This window comes from Dendrobates tinctorius, unplaced genomic scaffold (assembly GCF_039654945.1).
Source record: "Dendrobates tinctorius isolate UK_male_01 unplaced genomic scaffold, ASM3965494v1 ptg000127l, whole genome shotgun sequence".
Classification (NCBI taxonomy): Eukaryota; Metazoa; Chordata; class Amphibia; order Anura; family Dendrobatidae; genus Dendrobates; species Dendrobates tinctorius.
This window is the reverse complement of record NW_027361795.1, coordinates 9273560-9298013: the sequence shown is the minus strand read 5'-3', so window position 1 is coordinate 9298013 and position 24454 is coordinate 9273560. Positions and strand designations below refer to the sequence as shown.

Sequence of the window (24454 nt, the reverse complement as noted above, 5' to 3'; positions counted from 1 at the left end):
TGACCCTAACCCTAACCCTAACCCTGACCCTAACCCTAACCCTAACCCTTAACCAAACCATACTTAACCCTAACCCTGACCCTAACCCTAACCCTAAACCCCCTTAACTAACCCTAACTTTACCCAAACCCCTAAATTCCATTGTCTAAACTAATGGTAAAAAAAAAAACGCATGTGCAAAAAAACGCATACATAAGCATGCCAATGCGCACATATGCTCACCATAGACTTATAATGGGTGTCTTGCTGTAAAAAAACGCATTGCGCGCGCATGCGTTTTTTTGAGGCAAATCGGACGCACAAAAAATGCAACAAGTTGCATTTTGTGCGCCCGAGCGCATACCGCAAAAAAACGCATGGGCGGTAAAACGCGTACAAACGCATGTGTATGCGCACATAAGCGCATCCCATGCAAAGTATAGGAAAAAAAAACGCATGCGCTATTTAGCGCTAAATTACCGCGAAAAAAAACGCAAATGTGAAACCAGCCTTAGGCGTGGGTCTCCTACACTGGTAAAGCGTATGCACTATGCACAAAAGATACCAAATATTAGAAGGAGACACTCCAATACCCCTTTGAAGAGATGAATTGGAGGGCCTCCCAAAGTGGTTTGCACGTTAATGACCAGACCAATTTTTACAATTCTGACCAGTGTCACTTTATGAGGTTATATCTCTGGAACATTTCAATGGATCCCACTGATTCGGAGACAGTTTTTTCGTGACATATTGTACTTTATGATAGTGGTAAGATTTCTTAAAAAAAACTTGCATTTATTTATGGAAAAAATGGAAATTTTGCAAAAATTTTAAGAATTTTACAATTTTCAAAATTTGAATTCTTATGCCCTTAAATCAGAGAGATGTGTCACACAAAATTGTTAATAAGTAACATTTTCCACATGTCTACATTACAACAGCACAATTTCTGAAAATAAAATAATTTTTGTTAGGAAGTTATAAGGGTTAAAAGTTGACCATAGTGTTCTTTGTCAAACAAAATTTATGAATCCATTTCTTTTAGGGATCACCTCACATTTAAAGTGACTTTGAGGGGTCTATATGATAGAAAATATCCAAAAGTGACAGAATTCTTAAAACAGCACCTCTCAAGGTGCTCTGAACCACATTCAAGAAGTTTATTAACTCTTCAGGTGCTTCACAGGAATGTGTGGAAAAAAATGATCTTTTTTTCACAAAAAATTTACTTCTGATCCAATTTTTTTTATTTTACAAGGGTTACAGGAAAAAAAGGACCCCAAAATTTGTTCTGCAATTTATCCTGAGCATGCCGATGCCCCATATGAGGGAGAAAACCACTACTGTTTGGGCGCATGGCAGAGCTCGGAAGTAAAGTAGCGCCATTTGACTTTTTGAATTCTAAATTTGCTAGAACAATTAGCGGATGCCATGTAGTGTTTTGAGAGCCTCTGATATGCCTAAACAGTGAACACCCTCCACAAGTGACAACATTTTGAAAACTATTCCCCTCAGGGAACTGATCTAAATGTGTATTGAGCACCTTGAACATCTAGGTGCTTTACAGAACTTTATAACATTAAAGTTATGAGAAAAAAAAAAAAAAAAAAAAAAAAAAAAAAAAAAATCACATTTTTCCCTTAAAAATGTTTTTTAAGCTTCAAACTTTGCATTTTAATAAGGGTAACAGAGGAAATTGCACCATGCGACTTGTAGTACAATTTCTTCTGGGTACGCTGATACCCTATATGAGGGACAAAACTACTGTTTGGGCTCACGGCAGGGCTCAGAAGGGAAGGAACGTCAATTAACTTTTTGAATGTAAAATTTCCTGGAATAATTAGTGGACGTCATGTCCCGTTGGGAGAGCCCCTGATGTGCCTAAACAGTAGAAACCCCTCAAAAGTGACCCCTCAAGGAATGTATATAAATTTGCAGTGAGCACCTTGAACTCCCAGGTGCTTCACAGAAGTTTATAACGTTGAGCCGTGAAAATAAAAAAAACGCATTTTCCCCACAAAAATGATATTTTGGCTCCAAATTTTGTACTTTCATAAGTGTAACAGGAGAAATTGCACCATACAATTTGTGCAATTTCTTCTGAGTATGACGATACCCCATATGTGGGGGGAATACTACTGAACAGTACAAAGCTCAGAAGGCGAAGAGGTGCCATATTGGAGTTCAGATTTTGCTGAAATGTTTTGAGAGTGCCATGTCACATTGGCAGAGCCCCTGAGGTGCCAGAACAACAGAAACCCCCATATGTGAACTCATTTTACAAACTACACTCACAATGAATTCATCTAGCGGTGGAGTGAACATATTGACATCACTTGTGCCTCATAGAATTTTATACCATTGAGTGGTAAAGAAAGAATAAATTACATTTTTACCACTGAAATGTTGTTTTAGCCCCAAATTTTTAATTTTTCAAAGGCCTAATAAGATTTTTTTACAACATACTGAGGTCCATTTTTTCCTGAGTGCACCAAGTCCCTACATGTAATCGCGAAATATTTTGAGGCACAATTCAAGGTGCAGAAAGTAAGGCGTGCAATACTATAGTGCAGATTTTATTGTTCTGGTTTGCAGGTGCCAAGGCCCACTGGGAGAGCCCATGAGGTGCCAGAATAGCAGAATGTCCCATACGTGACCCCATTTTATAAACTACACCTCTCAATGAAATCATCTAAGGGTGCAGTGACCAAATTGACACCACGAGTGTGTCACAGAATTTTATACCATCGGGCAGTGAAGAAAAAAAACAAATACAATTTTTACCACCAAAATTTAGTTTTAGCCCCAGATTTTATATTTTCACAAGTGGATAAAATCGCACCTTAATTTGTCCCACAATTTCTACTGAACATGGCAATACCCCATATGTGGCTGTACAGTACTCTATCTGGAGAGAATCGGGAGGAACAGAGCGCTATTTGCCTCCCTGAGTGCAATGCATATACAAAGCCCCTAATTGCTAGAAGAGCAGAATCCTCCCTCAAGTGACTGTTTTAATTTTTTACGCCGTTGCGTATGCGGTATAAGTGATTACACTTTATATTCTTCGGGTTGGTGCGATTACAGCAATATCAGAGATTTATATCATGTTTTTATGTTTGGCTGCTGTCACACACAGAGGTTTTTTATTGCAAAAAATAGATTTTGCATCATCATATTTTGAGAGCTATAATTTTTTCATATGTTGGCCCACAGAGTAATGTGAAGGCTTGTTTTTCTGGATGAGTTGACTTTTTATTGGTACCTTTTTCAGACACGACATTTTTTGATTGCTTTCTATTCTGATTTTTGGGGGCAGAATGAACAACAAACAGCAATTCAGGAAATTTTTTGGGGGGTTGTGTTTTATGTCTGTCCACATGTGGTAAAATTGATAAGGCAGCTTTATTCTTTGGGTCAGTACAATTACAGCAATACCACAGTTATTTTTTTTATGTTTTGGCGCTTTTACACAATAAAAATTATTTTGTAGAAAAAATAATTATTTTTGCATTGCTTTATTTTGAGAGCTATAACATTTTTATTTTTCCGCTGATGGAGCTTTATGTGTTATGATTGAGTCACCGCAGGAGGCAAAAACAGAAATGCAAGCTAAGTCCAGAAAACCAGAGAGGTTGGCAGCTATCGGATTGCAGACCCCTGAACCTATCAACACAACTAGCAGTAGCCGTGGGGGGTTCCTACGATGCCCTAGACCCCTCGATCACAGCCAGAGAACTAGATAGCCTAAAGACAGAAAGGGAAATCTAAACTGCCCCAGAGCAGACCCCAAAGCAAAGGGCAGCCCCCCCACATATAATGACGGTGAAGCAAGAAGAAAGAACACAAAACAGACAGAAAGATAGACTGAGCAAAGACGGGGCCCAAGCTAACTAGATAGGAAAGGACAGGAAGGCTGCTGTCTGCAATCCATGAAAAACCCTATGAAAATAAGAGCCAACAGACTGACAGTGAAAAAGGCCCTGAAGACGCTAGGCTTCAAAAAGACTATGTCAGTACTCAGGAATATTCTGAAGACAGAGCAACAGGCAAGAGGAGATTCAGCTCACCCCAGCAGGGAATGGCAGAAACAGCAAAGCAAGGCAAAAAGCAAAACACAAATGCAAAAAGGCAAGGCAGCACACTTAGCTTTAGAGGAGCAGGAATCAGACTGGTGTCCTAGAAGTCCACAGAGAAATCACCCGCAGGGCAGAAGGGCGTCGGCAGCCTTATATCCAGTCAGTGACTCCACTCAGCCAATCATCATCTTTAGGCTCAGGTGCCTGATAATCAGGCTCACTACCTTCCCTCACCAGAATAGGGAGTTCACCAGACCTCAGTGACGAAGGGGAAAATGAACTCACAACAGTACCTCCCCCTTGAGGAGGGGTCACCGAACCCTCAACCACGCCACCAGGGCGATCAGGGTGAGCCCGATGAAAGGCACGCACCAATCTTTTGGCATGAATATCAGAGGCAGAGACCCAGGAATTGTCCTCCTGACCATAACCCTTCCACTTAACCAAATACTGGAGTCTCCGTCTAGCCAGACGGGAATCCAGTATATTCTCTACCTCATATTCCATGTTACCTTCAACCAATACAGGGTCCGGAGGTGCCACCCCAGGAACAACTGGTTCAACAAACCTCTTCAACAAGGACTTATGGAACACATTATGGATTTTAAATGTGACAGGAAGAGCCAAACGAAAAGAGACCGGATTAATAATCTCCAAAATCTTGTAAGGTCCAATAAATCTAGGCTTAAACTTAGGAGAAGCCACCTTCGTAGCAATATTTTTTGATGATAACCACACCATATCACCAATCTTAAACTGGGGACCAATGGTCCTATGTCGATTGGAAAACCGCTGGGCCTTTTCCTGGGAGAGAGATAACTTATCCACCACTTGGTCCCAGATCTGGTGCATTCTCTCCACCACAGTGTCAACACCTGGGCAGGCAGAAGGCTCCACCTGCCCTGAAGAAAATCGAGGATGAAACCCAAAGTTACAAAAAAAAGGTGACATCAAAGTGGCAGAACTAGCTCTATTATTTAAAGCAAATTCGGCCAAGGGCAAAAATGAAACCCAATCATCCTGATCAGCGGAAATAAAACATCTCAAATACGACTCCAAGGTCTGGTTTGTTCTCTCTGTCTGCCCATTGGTCTGAGGGTGAAAAGCAGAGGAGAAGGACAACTGAATTCCCAGCTTGGAACAGAAAGTCCTCCAAAATCTAGACACAAACTGAACTCCTCTGTCAGATACAATGTTCTCAGGAATCCCATGCAAGCAAACCACCTGTTGCAAAAACAGGGGCACCAACTCAGAGGAAGATGGTAACTTAGGGAGTGGTACAAGATGAACCATCTTAGGGAACCTATCACAAATCACCCAAATAACAGTCATTCTTTGAGAGACCGGCATATCAGAGATGAAATCCATTGAAATATGGGTCCATGGCCTCCTGGGGACCGGCAAAGGCATCAACAACCCACTAGAGCGAGAACAAGATTTAGACCGGGAGCAAGTCCCACAGGACTGCACAAAATTCCTGACATCATGAGACAAGGTGGGCCACCAAAAAGAGGGACTCACCAGATCTCTAGTACCAAAAATACCTGGATGACCAGCCAATGCAGAGCAATGAACTTCAGACATCACTCTTCTTCCACTGGTCAGGAACATACAACTTTCCACTGGGACAATGCTCAGGTTTGTCCTCCTGGAACTCTTGCAGAGCAAGTCTCAAATCGGGCGAGATGGCAGAAAGAACTACCCCTTCGCCTAAGATGGTAGCAGGCTTGGTCACCACAGGAGAATCAGCAAAGAAGCTCCTAGAGAGGGCATCTGCCTTGACATTCTTAGTTCCAGGAAGAAAAGAGACCACAAAATCAAAACGTGTAAAAAACAAGGCCCACCTAGCCTGTCTAGGGTTCAAGCGTTTAGCCGACTCTAGGTAAATCAAATTCTTGTGGTCAGTGAGGACCACAACTTGATGTTTAGCTCCCTCCAACCAATGTCTCCACTCCTCAAATGCCCATTTCATGGCCAACAGTTCCCGATTCCCCACATCATAGTTACGTTCAGATGGAGAGAACTTTCAGGAAAAGAAAGCACAGGGGTTCATTTTAGATGTTACAGGATCCTTTTGGGACAAAACAGCTCCTGCACCAATCTCAGAAGCATCCACCTCTACCTGGAATGGGAGTGAGACATCAGGTTGCCGCAAAACCGGGGCGGAGGTAAATCTCCGCTTCAGCTCCTGAAAGGAAGAAACAGCCTCCGGAGACCAATTCAACACATCAGCACCCTTCTTAGTCAGATCAGTCAATGGCTTGGCAATACTAGAAAATTTTGCTATAAATTTCCGATAAAAATTAGCAAAACCCAAAAACTTCTGGAGGGCCTTCAAAGAAGTGGGCTGAACCCAATCATAAATGGCCTGTACTTTGGCCGGGTCCATTTCAATAGTTGACGGAGACAAAATAAATCCCAAAAATGAAATCCTCTGTACTCCAAAAAGGCATTTCGATCCTTTGACATACAGGGAATTCTCCCTCAAGATCCGGAACACAGTCCGAATATGTTCCACATGAGAATCCCAATCCTTGGAGAAGATCAAAATATCATCCAGATAGATAATCAAAAATTTATCGACAAAGTCTCGAAAAATATCGTTCATGAAGCACTGGAAGACCGAAGGCATTAGTGAGCCCAAAAGGCATCACCAGGTACTCAAAATGTCCCTCCGGGGTATTAAACGCCGTCTTCCATTCATCCCCCTGCTTAATGCAAATAAGATTATACGCCCCCCTGAGGTCAAGCTTGGTAAACCAGCAAGCACCTCTAACTCTAGAGAATAGATCCGAAATCAGGGGTAACGGATACTGATATTTAATAGTAATTTTGTTGAGGGCACGATAATCAATACAAGGCCTTAAAGAACCATCCTTTTTGGCCACAAAAAAAAACCTGGCACCTAAGGGTGAAGAGGATGGTCTGATATGACCCTTCTCCAACGCCTCCTTAATATAGGACCGCATAGCCTCGTGCTCGGGTACAGATAAATTGAAGAGCCGACCCTTGGGAAATTTATACCCCGGGCTCAGTTCAATTGCACAGTCATAACTCCTATGAGGAGGCAAGGACGCAGACTCATTCTCACTAAATACATCATAAAAGTCCGCCAAATAGTCAGGAACATCATGCGACTGAGGAGAGGTGGAAAAAACCGGAGCCTCACTAAAGGCACACCGACAACCCCAACTCACCACAGACACAGATTTCCAATCCAAAACTGGATTATGAATTTGCAACCAGGGAAACCCCAGAACAACGGCATCATGCAGACCATGCAACACCAAAAATCTGCAATTTTCTTGATGGTCTGGGGCGACCCGCATGACCACCTGGGTCCAAAACTGAGGTTTATTTTTCGCCAAAGGAGTAGCATCAATCCCCCTCAAAGGGATAGGCATCTGCAGAGGCGTCATCGGAAATCCACAATGTTTAGCAAAATCCAAGTCCATTAGGTTTAGCGCTGCTCCCGAATCCACAAAAGCCTTGGCGGAAAATGTGGACAGGGAGCAGATCAGAGTAATTGCCAGAAGAAACTTAGGTTGAACACCACCAACAGAAAACGTGTGTGCAAAGCGTTTCTCTCGTTTAGGACAAGCAGAAATAATATGCGAGGCATCTCCACAGAAAAAACACAGCTTATTACACCTTCTGAACTCCTGACGTTGCTCCTCAGACAAAACTCTATCACATTGCATAGGTTCAGACGTCAGTTCAACCGGTGGCAACACCTCTCGTGCAATCCTGCGTTCACGTAAACGCCGATCAACCTGGATGGCTAATGCCATAGAATCGTCCAGACCAGTGGGAACAGGAAATCCGACCATAGTATCTTTTACAGCTTCTGACAAACCCTTCCAAAAGAGAGCAGCCAAGGCATTATCGTTCCAGGTAGTAAGGACCGCCCACTTTTGGAACTTTTGACAGTACAACTCTGCAGAATCTCGACCCTGGTTCAATGCCAACAGGGTCTTTTCAGCCTGATCAATAGCATTAAGTTCGTCATACAACAACCCCAAGGCTTGAAAGAATGCGTTCACATTAGTCAGAATAGGATCATCTGCTTTCAAAGAAAACGCCCAATCCTGGGGATCGCCACGCAGCAAAGAGATGACAATTTTAACCTGCTGCGCGGAGCTCCCTGACGAGTTAGGCTTCAAGGTAAAAAATAATTTACAATTATTTTTGAAACTCAAAAATTTAGATCGATCCCCAAAAAATACATCAGTTATAGGGATCTTTGGTTCAACAGCATGCGAACGAGCAAGATAGGCGGAAATTCCCCGCACTTCCGCAGCGAGCTGCTCCACACGATCAGATAATTGCTTTATCTCCACTGAGAGAAAAAAAAAAAATTCCCCCTGCGGCCTCAGAGATATAGAGGAAAGAATTTACACACTTTTTTTTTTTTTTTAAAACACAATTCTTTCCTGCAATTGAGTACCCTAGGATCTGCGGTATGGCGGGTGATTCTGTTATGATTGAGTCACGGCAGGAGGCAAAAACAGAAATGCAAGCTAAGTCCAGAAAACCAGAGAGGTTGGCAGCTATCGGATTGCAGACCCCTGAACCTATCAACACAACTAGCAGTAGCCGTGGGGGGTTCCTACGATGCCCTAGACCCCTCGATCACAGCCAGAGAACTAGATAGCCTAAAGACAGAAAGGGAAATCTAAACTGCCCCAGAGCAGACCCCAAAGCAAAGGGCAGCCCCCCACATATAATGACGGTGAAGCAAGAAGAAAGAACACAACACAGACAGAAAGATAGACTGAGCAAAGACGGGGCCCAAGCTAACTAGATAGGAAAGTACAGGAAGGCTGCTGTCTGCAATCTGTGAAAAACCCTATGAAAATAAGAGCCAACAGACTGACAGTGAAAAAGGCCCTGAAGACGCTAGGCTTCAAAAAGACTATGTCAGTACTCAGGAATATTCTGAAGACAGAGCAACAGGCAAGAGGATATTCAGCTCACCCCAGCAGGGAATGGCAGAAACAGCAAAGCAAGGCAAAAAGCAAAACACAAATGCAAAAAGGCAAGTCAGCAAACAGCTTTAGAGGAGCAGGAATCAGACTGGTGTCCTAGAAGTCCACAGAGAAATCACCCGCAGGGCAGAAGGGCGTCGGCAGCCTTATATCCAATCAGTGACTCCACTCAGCCAATCATCATCTTTAGGCTCAGGTGCCTGATAATCAGGCTCACTACCTTCCCTCACCAGAATAGGGAGTTCACCAGACCTCAGTGACGAAGGGGAAAATGAACTCACAACATTTATGGTGGCTTGCTTTTTGCGGGACAAGATGATATTTTCAGCGGTACCATGTTTATATATACGTCTTTTTGTTCTACTTATGTTCGGCAGTATGATGATAAAGCATTGTTTTTTGCCTTGTTTTTTATTTTTTTTACGGTGTTCACTAAAGAGGTTATCTAGTGGGACAGATTTATAGGTCGAGTCGTTGCGGACGCGGCAATAGCAAATATGTGTACTTAAATTGTTTATAAATTTTTATTTACTTTTTTTAGCTTTTTTTTTTTTACTTTGTCCCACTATGGGACTATCATATTTTTGCATTGCTTTATTTTGAGAGCTATAACATTTTTATTTTTCCGCTGATGGAGCTGTATGGTGGCTTGCTTTTTGTGGGACAAGATGATATTTTCAGCGGTACCATGTTTATATATATACGTCTTTTTGATTGCTTTTTGTTCTACTTATGTTCGGCGGTATGATGATAAAGCATTATTTTTTGCCTTGTTTTTTATTATTTTTACGGTGTTCACTAAAGAGGTTATCTAGTGGGACAGATTTATAGGTCAAGTCGTTGCGGACGCGGCAATAGCAAATATGTGTACTTTAATTGTTTATAAATTTTTATTTACTTTTTTTTTACTTTGTCCCACTATGGGACTATCATATTTTGCAGGCTGAACACTTGCATAGCATGGGGATGTAGCAGCATGACAGATAAAGTTGCTGGTTATGGACTGAGCATGATCAGCTCTGGTGACCCAGATGTCGTCATGATGAAATCAGGTCACCATGGCAGCGATCGGGACCCGAGTGAGACCGTGGGGCCTCCGATCCAAGGGCAAAGGGGCTGTCATCCCTCTGCCTGCTCCCAAAATGCTGCAATCAAGTTCGATTGCAGCATTTAGAGGGTTAAAGTTCTGGGATTGGGGCAGGACCTCTCCTGGCACTTAATGCTGGGTGTCAGCTGTCAGGTCAGCTGACAGAGACATATCCATATGGCAGAGGTCAATAAGACCCAGGTCACAAGGACATATGGATGCATCTTGGAAAGGGGTTAAGGGGTTGGTATCCTAGACTGGAAATGCCCATGCACTAAGTGCATCGTCTTAAAAACATTTACCCCTGGGGGGTTTACATATATAAAAGAATGTTCGAGGTAGGTGTCTAAAAATTGTCAATGCGGGCATCATAAACACCCTTACAAATTTATAGCGAGGGTAGCATGATCACCCAGTTGATATGGTGGTGGAGCAGGAGGATGACACAAAAAAGTAACAATCCTGAAGCATACACCGATGTTGTGTGGGAACTGGTGCATGGGAAAACACAAGAAAAAAAAACAAAAAAAACACTGCATTTGAGTTAATGTTCTGCTGCTGTCATCTGGTGGTGTACAGAACTCTAGCCCAATCCAGCCCTTTTTCATTTTGAGAAGAGTCAGCCTGTCAGCATTTTTAGTTGACAGGCAGATGTGCCTATCAGTTATAATACCCCTAACGGCACTTTTTACTCTCTCTGACAAAATGCTAGTGGCAGGGCAGTCCAGGCCCTCCAAGGCGTGGAGAGACAGTTCATGCAATGTGTCTATCTTGGATACCCAATACCTGTAAGGCACAGAGGAATCATGTAGGACATTGGTATGGTCGGCAAGGTACTCCTTCAGCATCTTCCAAAGTTTTCCCTCCTTGTCAGAGTACCCTGCACATTAGGACATGGGCGCTGGGAGGGTCTGATAATACTGTCCAAGATCTTTGAAAATGTTTCCCTTCTCTGCTGCATCTGGTGTGTGTCTCCATACTGTAGTTTCCAATCCTGGGTTATCAGATAGGAATTTGTTTAATAATTCTTCAGCTAGGGCCTTCTAGTACTGCAACATTTTATTAGACCTCTCTGCCACGTGAAGGAGAGATGCAAAGTTCTTGTAGCTTGAGTCTAGAAGGTTGACCAAACTAATAATTAGTGTTGGCCAAAATGCAAACAACGTGAGGGTCACGGGAAAGGCAGCGTAACATAAATCAGCCATGTTTGCCAGACTGCCCACAGTCAAGACTTTTCTGTCCCCATCAAGAGGGCAACTGTCCATGTTGTACTCCTCCTCCTACTCCCTCTCCTCTTCATCTTCATGCCATCCATGCTGAACAGACAGGATGAGGGTGGTGGGGGTACTACATCTGTAATGCATGCAACCAGCTCCTGCTCCTCCACCTCCTCCTCATTATTACCCAATCCACGTTTAGAATATGAGATAATGCCGGGCTGTGTAGCATCACCTAGTATAGTTTCTTGCTCTATCTCAAGTTTTCTGCCTACAAAACCTCCTCTTCATTGTGAGCAGCAAACCTTTCAGTAGATCTTGAAGCAGGATTGTGATGCTTATTATGGTGTCATCGCCATTCACCATTTTGATCGAGTCCTGAAAGTTTTGGAGAACCGTACAGATGTCAGACATTAGATAGCTCTTATGTATGGAGGCTGACCAAAATACCAACGAGATTGGTGTAACTGGTATCCAACTACTGCCCTCTGCTGCTCACAATGCCTTTCCATCTTATGTAACATTGAATTACAATATGTGGTGACATCGTACACCAGTCAGTGAGCTGGAAGTTGCAAATGCTGCTGCATGGCCAAGGTGGCGGTAGCTGTAGATGACTTGCGGAATTGGGCACACATACGACATACTTTCACGAGTAGCTCAGGCAGATCGGGGTAGGTTTTGCAATACTGCTGAACCACTAAGTTAAGCACGTGTGCCAGGCATGGCACATGTACAAGGTTGCAAAGCTTCAGAGCTGCCACCAGGTTACAGTCATTGTCACACACGACCATGCCTGGTTGTAGTTTCAGGGGTGAAAGCCCCAGGTCATTCTTGTCTGTTAGACATTTCAACAACTCTGGTGGTGTGTGGTTTGTCACCTGAGCAGATTAGCTTCAGCAGAGCTTGTTGCCGTTTGGCTAAGGCAGTGTTGCAGTGGTTTCAGCATATGACTGATGTTGACATTTCTGTGTTACAGGGTGAGGAGGAAAAGGTGGTGCAGGAACTGCTGTGGAAGGTCAGAGCCACCCTGATTGAACCAGGGCCTGCAATCCTTGGTGTCGGTAGCATGTGTTTTGTCCCAGGGTCCAACTGGGTCCCGGCTTCCACAACGTTCACCCAGTGTGCCATCAGTGAACTGTAGCATCTCTGGTCACAAGCACTTGTCCATCTGTCCATGGTGAAGTGGACCTTCCCAGTCTCAACATTGATCAGGGCACGGCTGATGTTATGAGACACGTGCTTGTATAAGGCGGGACGGCACATCAGGAGAAGCAGTGGCAACTGGGGACTCATTACCGAGGGACAGCTGCCTCCATGAGGTTACGGAAAGGTTCCATCTCCACAAGCCTAAATGGCAACATTTCAAGGGCATGAAGTCTGCAAATGTGTCCTTTTACTGTTATAGCTTTATGCTGCATTATTACATTGGCTTTCCAAGGACTGGGGTAGGGTCAACTGAATGCTGCGCTGGGACAAGGGCGTGGATGTGGTTGCAATAACAGGTGCATAGTGTGTAATGACAGGTGCAGGGTGGTAAGCATCTTCACATACATCATGAATAAGGGATGGACGTGCACATAAAAGAGGGGAAGAGGCAGTGGAGTCACCCGCGCACACTGTTTCTGAACCCTAGCGTTCGGCCCAAGTAGTTGGGTGCTTTGCTTACATATGCCTGAGTATGCTCATGGTGGTCAGGCTGGTAGTTGTGCTGCCCCTGCTGATCCTGGCATGAGACACTGTATATGGCCTTTTTTGGGTTAACTGTACTGTCTTTAAAAATGCTCCAGACTTGGGAGCACCTAACCCTTGGCTTGGCAACTTCACCCATGTTGGTGCTCTGGGGAACAGCTGCTTGCCTTGTGTTTATTGCCACCCCACTGCATCTTCCTGCCTGTTGTGATGTTGCAGATTCCATCGCCTGACATTACACCACTTGTTGGCAATTGTGTCTCATCATCATCCAGCTCTTGCAATAGTAATTGCATTTTCCCACCATCACCTTCTTGTGAGTGTGGCTGCTCAAATATTTGGATATAGTATTCATTACATGCGATCTCCTCTTGTCCCACTTGAAACAGGCAGGGCGAGAGGCCAGAATCTATAAATGGAAATGCAAACAGCTCTTCCGAGTGTCAAAGTGTGGAATCACTTGTCTCCGGGTACTCGGCAAGGTGGGAAGGAAGGAAGATCAAGGTGAGGATTATGTGATCCAGAATCATGGCTACTTAGATTGGACCGAGTGTTTTTAAAATGATTTATTTAAATAGTTAAAAAAATGCATGGGGACCCCTCTTTTTTCGAAAATCAGCCAAGATATCACAGCTGTCAGTTTGGCCTGCGCTGGTTAGCAAAAATAGAGGGAACCCCACAACAGTTTTTTATTTTATTTTTTTATTTATTGCACAGGCTCTAGCTGATAGAGTCATACGGAACGTAGCAATTACAAGACATCAATTAAAAGTAAATAGATCAACCAATATATGAAATAAGTAATATATGAGGCTAGTTTCACACTAGCGTTTTGGAGCGCAGCGACGGCCTGCGCACGGCCGCCGCTAAGCCCCGCCCCCTGATGCGCCTCCGCCGGTAGCTCCGCCTACCGGCGCATGACGCTGCATGCGCCCTGCGTCCCCTATCTTTATCACTGGGGGCGCAGGCCGTGCGCAGTATGCGTTTGGCGGCGCATGTGCCTTTTTGACTGTGCGCCGGCGCAACCAAACTGCAGCAGGTTGTGTTTGGCGCTGGTCGGCGCACCGTCAAAAGGACGCATGCGCCGCCAAACGCATACTGCGCACGGCCTGCGCCCCCAGTGATAAAGAAAGGGGACGCAGGGCGCATGCAGCGTCATGCGCCGGTAGGCGGAGCTACCGGTGGAGGCGCGGCAGGGGGTGGGGCTTAGCGGCGGCCATGCGCAGGCCGTCGCTGCGCTCCAAAACGCTAGTGTGAAACTAGCCTTAGTTACATATAGTTGCTTGGTGGATGAATGGTAAACCATTCGGAAAATTGAGAGAAACCAAATGAAAAAATCCAAACTTGTGATCTAAAAGGAAATAAGGAACAATAGGTATAAAGATAAAAATACTTTTATTAAGCAAAATAGTAAACGGTAGCACTACAAACAAAAAAATGTAAAAAATGTGCCCGCACTTGGAAAAGAAGGCAATAATAATTTCGATGATAAAAGCATACAATAAAGAAATTGTAATGGACCACTGAAGAACTTAAACAAGTATAACCATATAGGTATAATTATAGAAGTCACAATGAGCTCTGAAAGCCACTAGGTACAAATTATTTAAAGTGTATCCCCACTGCCTGAAGTGGCAAGGGGGCTAATGATCCCACAAGTGGGATTTCCCATATACTGCACAAACTACCTGAAAAGTGTTTTTAATCGTAGCATTAGGTGCCAACCAGAAAGAAATTTATAGCATTTTGATACATCAAAAGAATGATAGTGATAGCAGGAAGAGTTTATATATGCCACAATGTGTGCAGACAAGTGTACAAATAGGGCAGAGGAAAAACACCGTATGCACAACTTCAGAAGGTGCTCAAGTAGGGCCCCACACCATACATGAATAATAAATAAAACGTGGCACGCAACTTCTAGAATATTTTTTGGGATTTTTTAATGCAGCCAGAAAATAATAGACGTTTCGGCCTCACTGGCCTTCATCAGTAACTATAAGTGAAAAAAATATACACAGCAGATAATTTACAATGAAAATATATCAATGAAAATTACAGCAAAAACATAAATAAAATGAAGTAAATACAGGATCGGGCAATCTAGAATGACAAAGTAATATCTAGACATAAGGTCATGTCAGAATTGAACAGTCAGATTCGCTTAATGTGGCATGAAACTACCATTACATTGCACAAAAAAAAAAGACATACCAGACTGCAGTATAGTAGTTAATCACATTAAGTGTGATAGTAGAAGTGACACCATAGTCTAAAAAGGTAAATAAGCAGAGGTAAGGACACCAGACTAAATATACATAAATTGGTGGGCATAGTGAAAAAATTGAAAAAGGAGGCCTACCACTTTAAATGTGCCTGGTCATGCACTAGGCGCTGGGCATGGAGCCTGAATCAAATAGTTCCTAGTGAAGGAAATAACTAGCCATAAAAATTGGTCTAAAGCAATGAAAGTACAGATTTCGGTATGGAAGGGGTTACAGGCTCACCTGGGTGGGTGGGGGTGCCGTGCAGACATCAGCGACCCAGAATCCACTGTTGGTCAGCTGTGAGTGAACATGTGGGGAGGTCTGTATAAGTGAGAAAGGGGCGGGACTAACAATTTGCTAGGACCAATGGCAGTCAGTAGGAAGTGAGGGCAGTGAAAGCTTGTGTTCCACATGCATTCCAGCAGCCATATTGGAGCCCAATAATGAATAAGAGGAGGATTTCCTGTATTCAAAGTGAGGTCTGGGAGGCAGAATGTGTTCCAGCGGCCATCTTAGAAGTGCAGAAGTACTCTGAGGGTCATTACAGCGATCCATTAGAGTAGGATAGGTGGTGGCTACTATTTACTATTCAGTGTGGAGAATGGTGATAAATGAAGAGGAGAGTCAGAGGACAAGGATCCAAACGGAACAGATAGTCAATATAGGCGGCTCTGAAAAATGATAAGAGACAATTAGTAATTGGCATGCAATAGAATAATATCAGGAAAATATGCAAAATCAGGAAAATATGCAAAATCAGGAAAATATATGGAAAACAGGTAATTAATTAACATTATGCATTAGACAAATGCTAGTAAATCATAATCGTGGATTAATCAGCGTGGTGTTAAGGTACCCAACGTGTGAATTCAATACGCTTCACGCATTGTGAGGGTTTTTATGCGGTCACCTCCTCTCCTAGGTGGTGCTACCTGTTCAATTACCTAGAAACGAAGTTGGGAAATTTTGTGATTATGGGTAATGAAGTGATAAGGAATGGGTAACAACAAGTTTCTGCATCTGATTGTGGACTTGTGCTTAGAAATTCGATCTTTCACAGGTTGGGTGGTTTCACCTACATAACCAAGTCCACATGGACATTTGATCAAATAAACAACCTGTGAGGTATTGCAGGTTGAGAAATCCCTGATTTTGAAGGTTTTGCCTGAGTGTGGGTGGTGAATTACGTCACCCTTAATAACACTACTACATTGGTTGCCGTTGAGGCATGGGAAGGTACCAGATTTTGGTTTATGTAAGAACCGTTGGGTAGATGGAGTCAAATTCCTGTGTATGTTCGCTTTGACCAATTTATCCCGTAAGTTGGCCGCCCTTTTAAAACAAGGGAGAAAAGGTTGGTTAAATTCAGCAATATCTGGGTGCGCATATTTGAATAAATGCCAATGTTGACGGATGGAACGGTGTAGTTTGTATGCAAAGGGGTGATACGTATGTACAAATGCTATATGTTTACTGGAAGTATTGTGGGTTCTGGGGGTTTCTTGGTTGGATTTGATCAATACATGCTCAGGATAGCCCCTCTCACTGAATTTGATACGCATTTCACTGAGACGTGTTGATTGTAAAGTTTCATCTGTTACAATCCTTTTGATCCTCTGGAATTGTAATCTAGGGACTGAATTTTTCATAGCAGGTGGATGTAGACTATTGTAGTGGAGCAGACTGTTGTGGTCGTTTTTTTAAGTGTATAGATCCGTGCTAAGATGACCATTGTCATCCTTAATGACCAATGTATCCAAAAAATGATCTGATTGAGGTCATATGTGACAGTAAAACTAAGACTGGGTCATGAGGGATTAAGTAGGGTGAGAAAATCCCTGAAGGAATCAGCTGAGCCCCTCATATGCAAAAAATATCACCAATATAACTTTTCTAGATAAGAACATTCTCTAGAAAAAGAGTATTCTTATAGATGATAGTGGCCTCAAAATCGGCCATATAGCAATTTGCATACGGGGGGGTTACATTCGAGCCGCTGGAACACATTCTGCCTCCCAGACCTCACTTTGAATACAGGAAATCCTCCTCTTATTCATTATTGGGCTCCAATATGGCTGCTGGAACGCATGTGGAACACAAGCTTTCACTGCCCTCACTTCCTACTGACTGCCATTGGTCCTAGCAAATTGTTAGTCCCGCCCCTTCCTCACTTATGCAGAGCTCCCCACATGTTCAATCGCAGCTGACCAACAGTGGATTCTGGGTCGCTGATGTCTGCACGGCACCCCCACCCACCCAGGTGAGCCTGTAACCCCTTCCATACCGAAATCTGTACTTTCATTGCTTTAGACCAATTTTTATGGCTAGTTATTTCCTTCACTAGGCACTATTTGATTAAGGCTCCAAGCCCAGCGCCTAGTGCATGACCAGGCACATTTAAAGTGGTAGGCCTCCTTTTTTATCTTTTTCACTATGCCCTCCAATTTATGTATATTTAGTCTGGTGTCCTTACCTCCGCTTATTTACCTCTTTAGACTATGGTGTCACTTCTACTATCACACGGAATGCGATTAACTACTATACTGCAGTCTGGTATTTTATTTATTTTTTGTTCAATGTAATGGTAGTTTCATGCCACATTAAGCGAATCTGACTGTTCAATTCTGACATGACCTTATGTCTAGATATTACTTTGTCATTCTAGATTACCCAATCCTGTATATACTTCATTTTATTTATGTTTTTGCTGTAATTTTCATTGATATATTTTCATTGTCAATTATATGTTGGATATATTTTTTTCACTTATAGTTACTGATGAAGGCCAGTGAGGCCGAAATGTCTATTATTTTCTGGCTGCATTAAAATATCCAAAAAAAATTCTAGAAGTTGAGTGCCAAGTTTTCTTTATTATACAAATAGGGCAGGTCATACGAAGCAATGTGCAATAGAGACAGGCAGATAAGGGCAATGGGTAAGAGTACCTGTGTGGTCCATGGTCCAAGTGCGGCGCACATCCGAAGGACATTCGGAACATGTCCTTCATTAGAGTGTGACACATCCTGTACTTTAGTACTTTAATCTACGCTAGTAGTCTATTCGACTGACATCTGTGACATGTGTATGACAGCGTGGAAACCACAGCGCTCTGAACGGCGGTAACGAACTTACCATCCATCAGAGCCGGTGTTTCTCGCGCTGTCACTCAAATGGAGTTCGAATAAGGGTACTGTTTTTTAAAATGTTCGGCCGAGCCCTCTAGACCCAAACTTCCATGGGTTTACCCATGACTATGTGAAAAAAATTAACAGCGTAGAAGTGGCAAAAAAAAACAGATCTGTATAGCATCCAATTTTTACAAATACCTTGCAATTGTTAACATAGGAAACTGTATTTGATCATGCACCTTTAAAATTTTTGATGTATAAATATAGATGCAATATTATTACCATATGGATGTGTAAGTTTTCCGAAAGTTCCATGAAGCCTGTTTTGCTCTCGTCCAAGATGGAGTCTGGTACTTCGCCTGTCCTTGAACTTCCTGTCAGTCCCGTTATTTAAGTTCAGGTCTGGAAAGACTCTTTGCCTGAGTATTTTGTTGTTGGTGGCGTCTCAGCTTCCGCCTGACTTGCTTCTGGAGTTCCTACTGCTGCTCCTTTACTCTGTGCTCTTCCTCATCATTTCCAGCTGCCTGCAGTCCTCTGTGCTGCTTCCTGATCCTGGCTGTGCTAACCTACTGACCAGACTTCAAAAGAGTGGAGTTACACATCTCTGGAACTGCTGTGGTCTGTAAGACTTTTTGATATTATTATGTTCTGAACATTAACTCTTGGACTGTGTCTGTGCGGTTGCAGTGCTGGACTTTAGTGGGACTTTTTCAACCCTAAAGGAAGTAGACTGAAAAACCTTCTCCTTGTGGTTCACTGCCTTCATATTACTGGACTTCCATGAAAGGTGTCGGCTTCAATGTTTGCGTATGTCTGGACTACCAAGTATAAGTGCAAGTCGCACTCTTACTGCACATAATTTTTGAACTTGCTTACATTAGCGGTCACGCTCCACTAGCAATGCTGCTGAATATTTCCGTTTTGTGCTGTTTTGCACGTCACTGTAATTTCAGTAATTCCTCTGTTAGTTTATGTTTACTTTTGCTTTGTTAATACAGTTTGTTTGTCTCAACTTTGGTCTCAAATTCATTTATCCCACACAATCAGATTCCATAGTACCTTCATATACTATATATTACAGGATACTCAGGTCATGTCAGGAATCTGCTGGGATAATGACCGAAGCAAAGTTGGATCAGTTGTTCTCCAAGATTAACTCTTTACAAGAGGACATGGAGGCTCTGCAAAGCAAGGATCCTAACTGGGAGGCCCGTTTCGGACAGGCTCTTGAGGACTTAAGGTTTCAAATAACTGTACCGGCGCCAATAACTCCAAGGCAGCCACTGCCAACTAGCCCACCCAAGTTACTGCCGTTTAGATTCAGTAGAGACCGCTATAAATTTTGTGGGTTTATTAATCAATGTATTTTGTATTTTGATGTGCAAGTTGCCCACTTTCGTACAGATCGGTCCAAGGTCCTATGTATAATCATGTTACTTACCTCACAAGCACTCGCTTGGGCTAATCTGCTTATCGAGACTCGTGACCCTCGTCTGAATAACTTAGATGATTTTCTAGCTGCAATATCTTTGATGTTTGATGATCCTAATCGTCGCACTACTGCTGAAACTTCATTGTTATTGATATGTCAGGGTAAGTGCTCTGTTATCAAATACACTATGGAATTTAGATGGCTGGTGTGGATACGGTTTGGGACTGTTATGCTCAATAATCTATTTTTAGGAGAGGACTTTCTAGTATGGTTAAGGACTAGTAATGAATGAGTATACTCGTTGCTCAGGTTTTTCCGAGCATGCTCGTGTGTCCTCCGAGTATTTTGGCATGCTTGGAGATTTAGTTTTCGTTGTCTCATCTGCAAGATTTGTGACTTGTAGACAGGCTGAATACATGTGGGAATTCCCTAACAAAAGGCATTCCACACACACACACACACACACACACACACACACACGTATTCAGCCTGTCTACAAGTCGCAAATCATGCAGATAAGACAACGAAAACTAAATCTCCGAGCACGCTAAAATACTCGGAGGACACCCGAGCATGTTCGGAAAAACCCAAGTAACGAGTATACTCGCTCATCACTATTAAGGACGAGTTAGCCCATGCAGAGGCTGCTCAAGAGTTAGAGGCATTCATACAGCATTGTGTGCGCATTGACATACATATTACTGAACATAGACAGGAGAAATTTGCAGTCTCTAATCATGTCACTAACTCTCCCCTTTCTCCTAAAGAACCTGCAGGCAAATCCTCATGGGAAGTGGAACCGGTTCCCATGCAAGGGGATGCTTTACAGCAGCGTTAGAGTAATGAGCGCAGGGAGCATCGGTTTCATGAGAGTTTGTGTTTCTACTGCAGTCAATCAGACCATTTCCTGATTAACTGTCCCAAGTGGCCTTGCAAGGTACTAGCCGCGGTAGAGGAGTATGAGGATCACGATGCTGAATCTGTTGTTTCTAGGCCCAGTCCTTCTTTGAATGCTGTCTTTCATTCGCTGTTGGTGACTGCCCCTCCTAAACTATGGAAGGATAAAGATATGCATTGCACCTCCCCGTTAAGATCTTGTTGTCGGGAAAATGGATCTCCTGTGCAGCCATGGTAGACTCTGGGGTGGGAGATAACTTTATGGACCTAACCTTTGCCAAAGAACATGGCATACAGATTCAACAGAGAGCCTCCCCAGTAACCATGGAAACAGTGGATGGTTCCCCTCTAGTTTCAGGACCGGTGGATCATGAGACAGTACCTCTGGATATTTTCATAGAACCCTAACATCAGGAAGTGCTTTCCTTTGTTAATTTCTTCACCACATTTCCCTTTAAATCTAGGAATTCCCTGTCTGCAATCGGCAAAATCCAATCATCAACAGGGAGACCAAGGAGATCACTTTTCCACCTAAGGACACACCAGTAACAAGTCAGGCAAGTTCTCGGGATATGTACCACTAAGGAATGTTACCATCTATTTACAATGAATTTTCTGATATTTGTGATAAGAAAATGGCAGATCAGCTTCCTCCTCACAGACATTATGATTGTCCTTTTGAACTACTTCTGGGGGCGGCTATTCCATTCAAGAATGTCTACCCACTAGCAGCTCTGGAGCTGTAGGCCTTAAAGGAATGCATTGATGAGAATCTGGTGAAGGGTTTCATTCATCTGTCCTCATCACCGGCAGGAGCATCCATCTTTTTAGTAAAAAAGAAGGATGGAACTCTTAGACCCTGTATTGATTATTGGGAGCTCAACAAGGTAACCATTCAGAACCATCATCCTTTGCCATTAATTCTTGAACTGCTTGAAAGAGTACAAAATGCTAAGATCTTCTCTAAGTTGGATCTTCGAGGAGCTTCTAACCTGATTTGGATCCGCTCTGGGGATGAATAGAAAACGGCATTTAGATGTTGTTTTGGGCACTTTGAGTGCCTTGTAATTCATTTTTTGGTCTCTGCAATGCCCCGGCAACCTTTCAACACTTGGTTAATGACATTTTTAAAGATCTGTTAGATCATTTTGTTGTAATTTATCTTAACGATGTTTTGATTTTTTCCGATTAATTGTAGGAACATCAAGAGCATGTTAAGACTGTTTTAAGATGCCTGAAAGAGAATCATCTCTATATCAAGCCTGAGAAATGTGAAAACCCTCACACAGATATTCAATTTACTGGGTTATGTCATCTCACCACAGGGACTTAACATGGAGGCAAGTAAGATCCAAGCTATTCTTGATTGGCCCGCACCTAAGAATGTCAAAGAGGTGCAACGCTTTATAAAATTCGCTAACTTTTATAGACTGTTTAATCATAATTTCTCTGAGATAGTTTGACCTATTACTCAGCTAAGAAGGAAAATACTTTATTGTGGTCTTCACAAGCTCAAGAGGCTTTTGATTGTCTTAAGTCCCATTTCACTTCTGCACCGGTGTTGATTCATCCTAATCCAGCACATCTTTTCATCGTGGAAGTGGATGCTTCGGATTGTGCTCTGGGGGCCAACCTGTTGCAGAGAGCAGGAGAGAAAGGTCTGTTACATCCGTGTTCTTTTTTCTCTTTTAGACTTTCTGCTATGGAGAAGAATTATTATGTGGGAGATAAAGAGCTTCTAGCCATTATCGCTGCATTTAACCTCTTTCTGCCATCTGACATACTAGACCATGGACGGGATAGTACATCATGGCAATCGGCCGCACTCACAGGGGGAGCGTGGCCGACCGCGGCCTGGTGTCAGCTAATTCTCACAGCTGACACCCGGCACTGAGTGCCAGGAGCGGTCATGTACCGCTCACGGCACTTTAACCCCTGGAACTCTGCGATCAAACAAGATTGCAGCATTAAGATGCCGGCAGAGGAGCTAACAGCTCTTCTGCCTTGGATCGGAGACCCTGCGGCATGACGCGGGGTCCCAATTGCTGCTATCGTAATCCAATGTCATCATGATGACATCCGGGTTACGAGAGCTGAGAAACTTCCTGTCATGCACAGTGCATGTCAGGAAGTCTCTCAGGTCAGTGTGCACAGAGTGCAGCGCTGACAGCTTCTGTAGAATGCAAATGCATGCTATAGAAGTGATCAGCCTGCACAAAATGAGTGTCCCATAGTGCAACAAAGTGTAAAAGTAAGAATGAAATTATTTTTTTTTAAATAATTATACAAATATATAAAAACAAAATAATAATTAAAAAATCAATATTTATTATATCAGTAAATAAATGTTTGAATTAAAAAAATCTAAACAATAAAAGTACACATATTTGGTATTGCTGCATCTGTAGCGACCCAACCTATAAAACTGTCCCACTAGTTAACCCCTTTAATGAACCCCATAAAAAGAAAAAACAAGGCAAGAAAACAATGCTTTATCATCATGCCGCCGAACAAAAAGTGGAATAACACACGATCAAAAACACGGATATAAATAAACATGGTACCGCTGAAAACGTTATCTTGTCCAGTAAAAAACGAGCTGCCATACAGCATCATCAACAAAAAAATAAAAAAGTTATAGCTCTCAGAATAAAGCGATGCAAAAATTATTATTTTTTTATACAACCCCTGGCAAAATTATGGAATCACTGGCCTTGGAGGATGTTCATTCAGTTGTTTAATTAGAAAAAAAGCAGATCACAGACATGGAACAAAACTAAAGTCATTTCAAATGGCAACTTTCTGACTTTAAGAAACACTAACAGAAATCAAGAACAAAAAATGTGGTAGTCAGTAATGGTTACTTTTTAAACCACGCATAGGTAAAAAAATAATGGAGTCACTCAATTCTGAGGGAAAAAATTATGGAATCACCTGGAAATTTTTATTCCCAAAACTAACACCTGCATCAAATTAGATCTGCTTGTTAGTCTGCATCTAAAAAGGAGTGGTCACATCTTGGAGAGCTGTTGCACCAAGTGGACTGACATGAATCATGGTTCCAACATGAGAGATGTCAATTGAAACAAAGGAGAGGATTATCAAACTCTTAAAAGAGGGTAAATCATCACACAATCTTGCAAAAGATGTTGGCTGTTCACAGTCTGGGTCTAAAATCTGGGCCAAATACAAACAACATGGGAAGGTTGTTTAAGGCAAACATACTGGTAGACCAAGGAAGACATCAAGGCATCAACTTAAAGCAATGTGTCTCCAAAACAGGAAATGCACAATAAAACAAATGAGGAACAAATGGGAGGAAACTGAAGTCCACGTCTGTGACCGAACTGTAAGAAACCGCCTAAAGGAAATGGGATTTAAATACAGAAAAGCTAAACAAAAGCCATCATTAACTCCTAAACAGAAAAAAATAAGGTTACAATGGGCTAAGAAAAAGCAATCGTGGACTGTGGATGACTGGATGAAAGTCATATTCAGTGATGAATCGCGAATCTGAATAGGGCAAGGTGATGATGCTGAAACTTTTGTTTGCTGCTGTTCCAATGAGATTTATAAAGATGACTGCCTGAAGAGAACATGCAAATCTCCACAGTCATTGATGATATGGGGCTGCTTGCCAGGTAAAGGCACTGGGGAGATGGCTGTCATTACATCTTCAATAAATGCA

The 24454-nt window shown here is 42.7% G+C and overlaps 1 long non-coding RNA gene across 1 annotated transcript in view; it reads right to left on the bottom strand.

The window, feature by feature from the left end:
- LOC141047485 (uncharacterized) overlaps nucleotides 1-15633 on the bottom strand; it is a 73276-nt gene extending 57643 nt beyond the window's left edge. Inside the window, exon 1 of the long non-coding RNA XR_012219815.1 lies at nucleotides 15550-15633. This is a non-coding gene — a long non-coding RNA (uncharacterized lncRNA). The remainder of the gene's footprint in view (nucleotides 1-15549) is intronic.
- Nucleotides 15634-24454: the final 8821 nt, after the last annotated feature.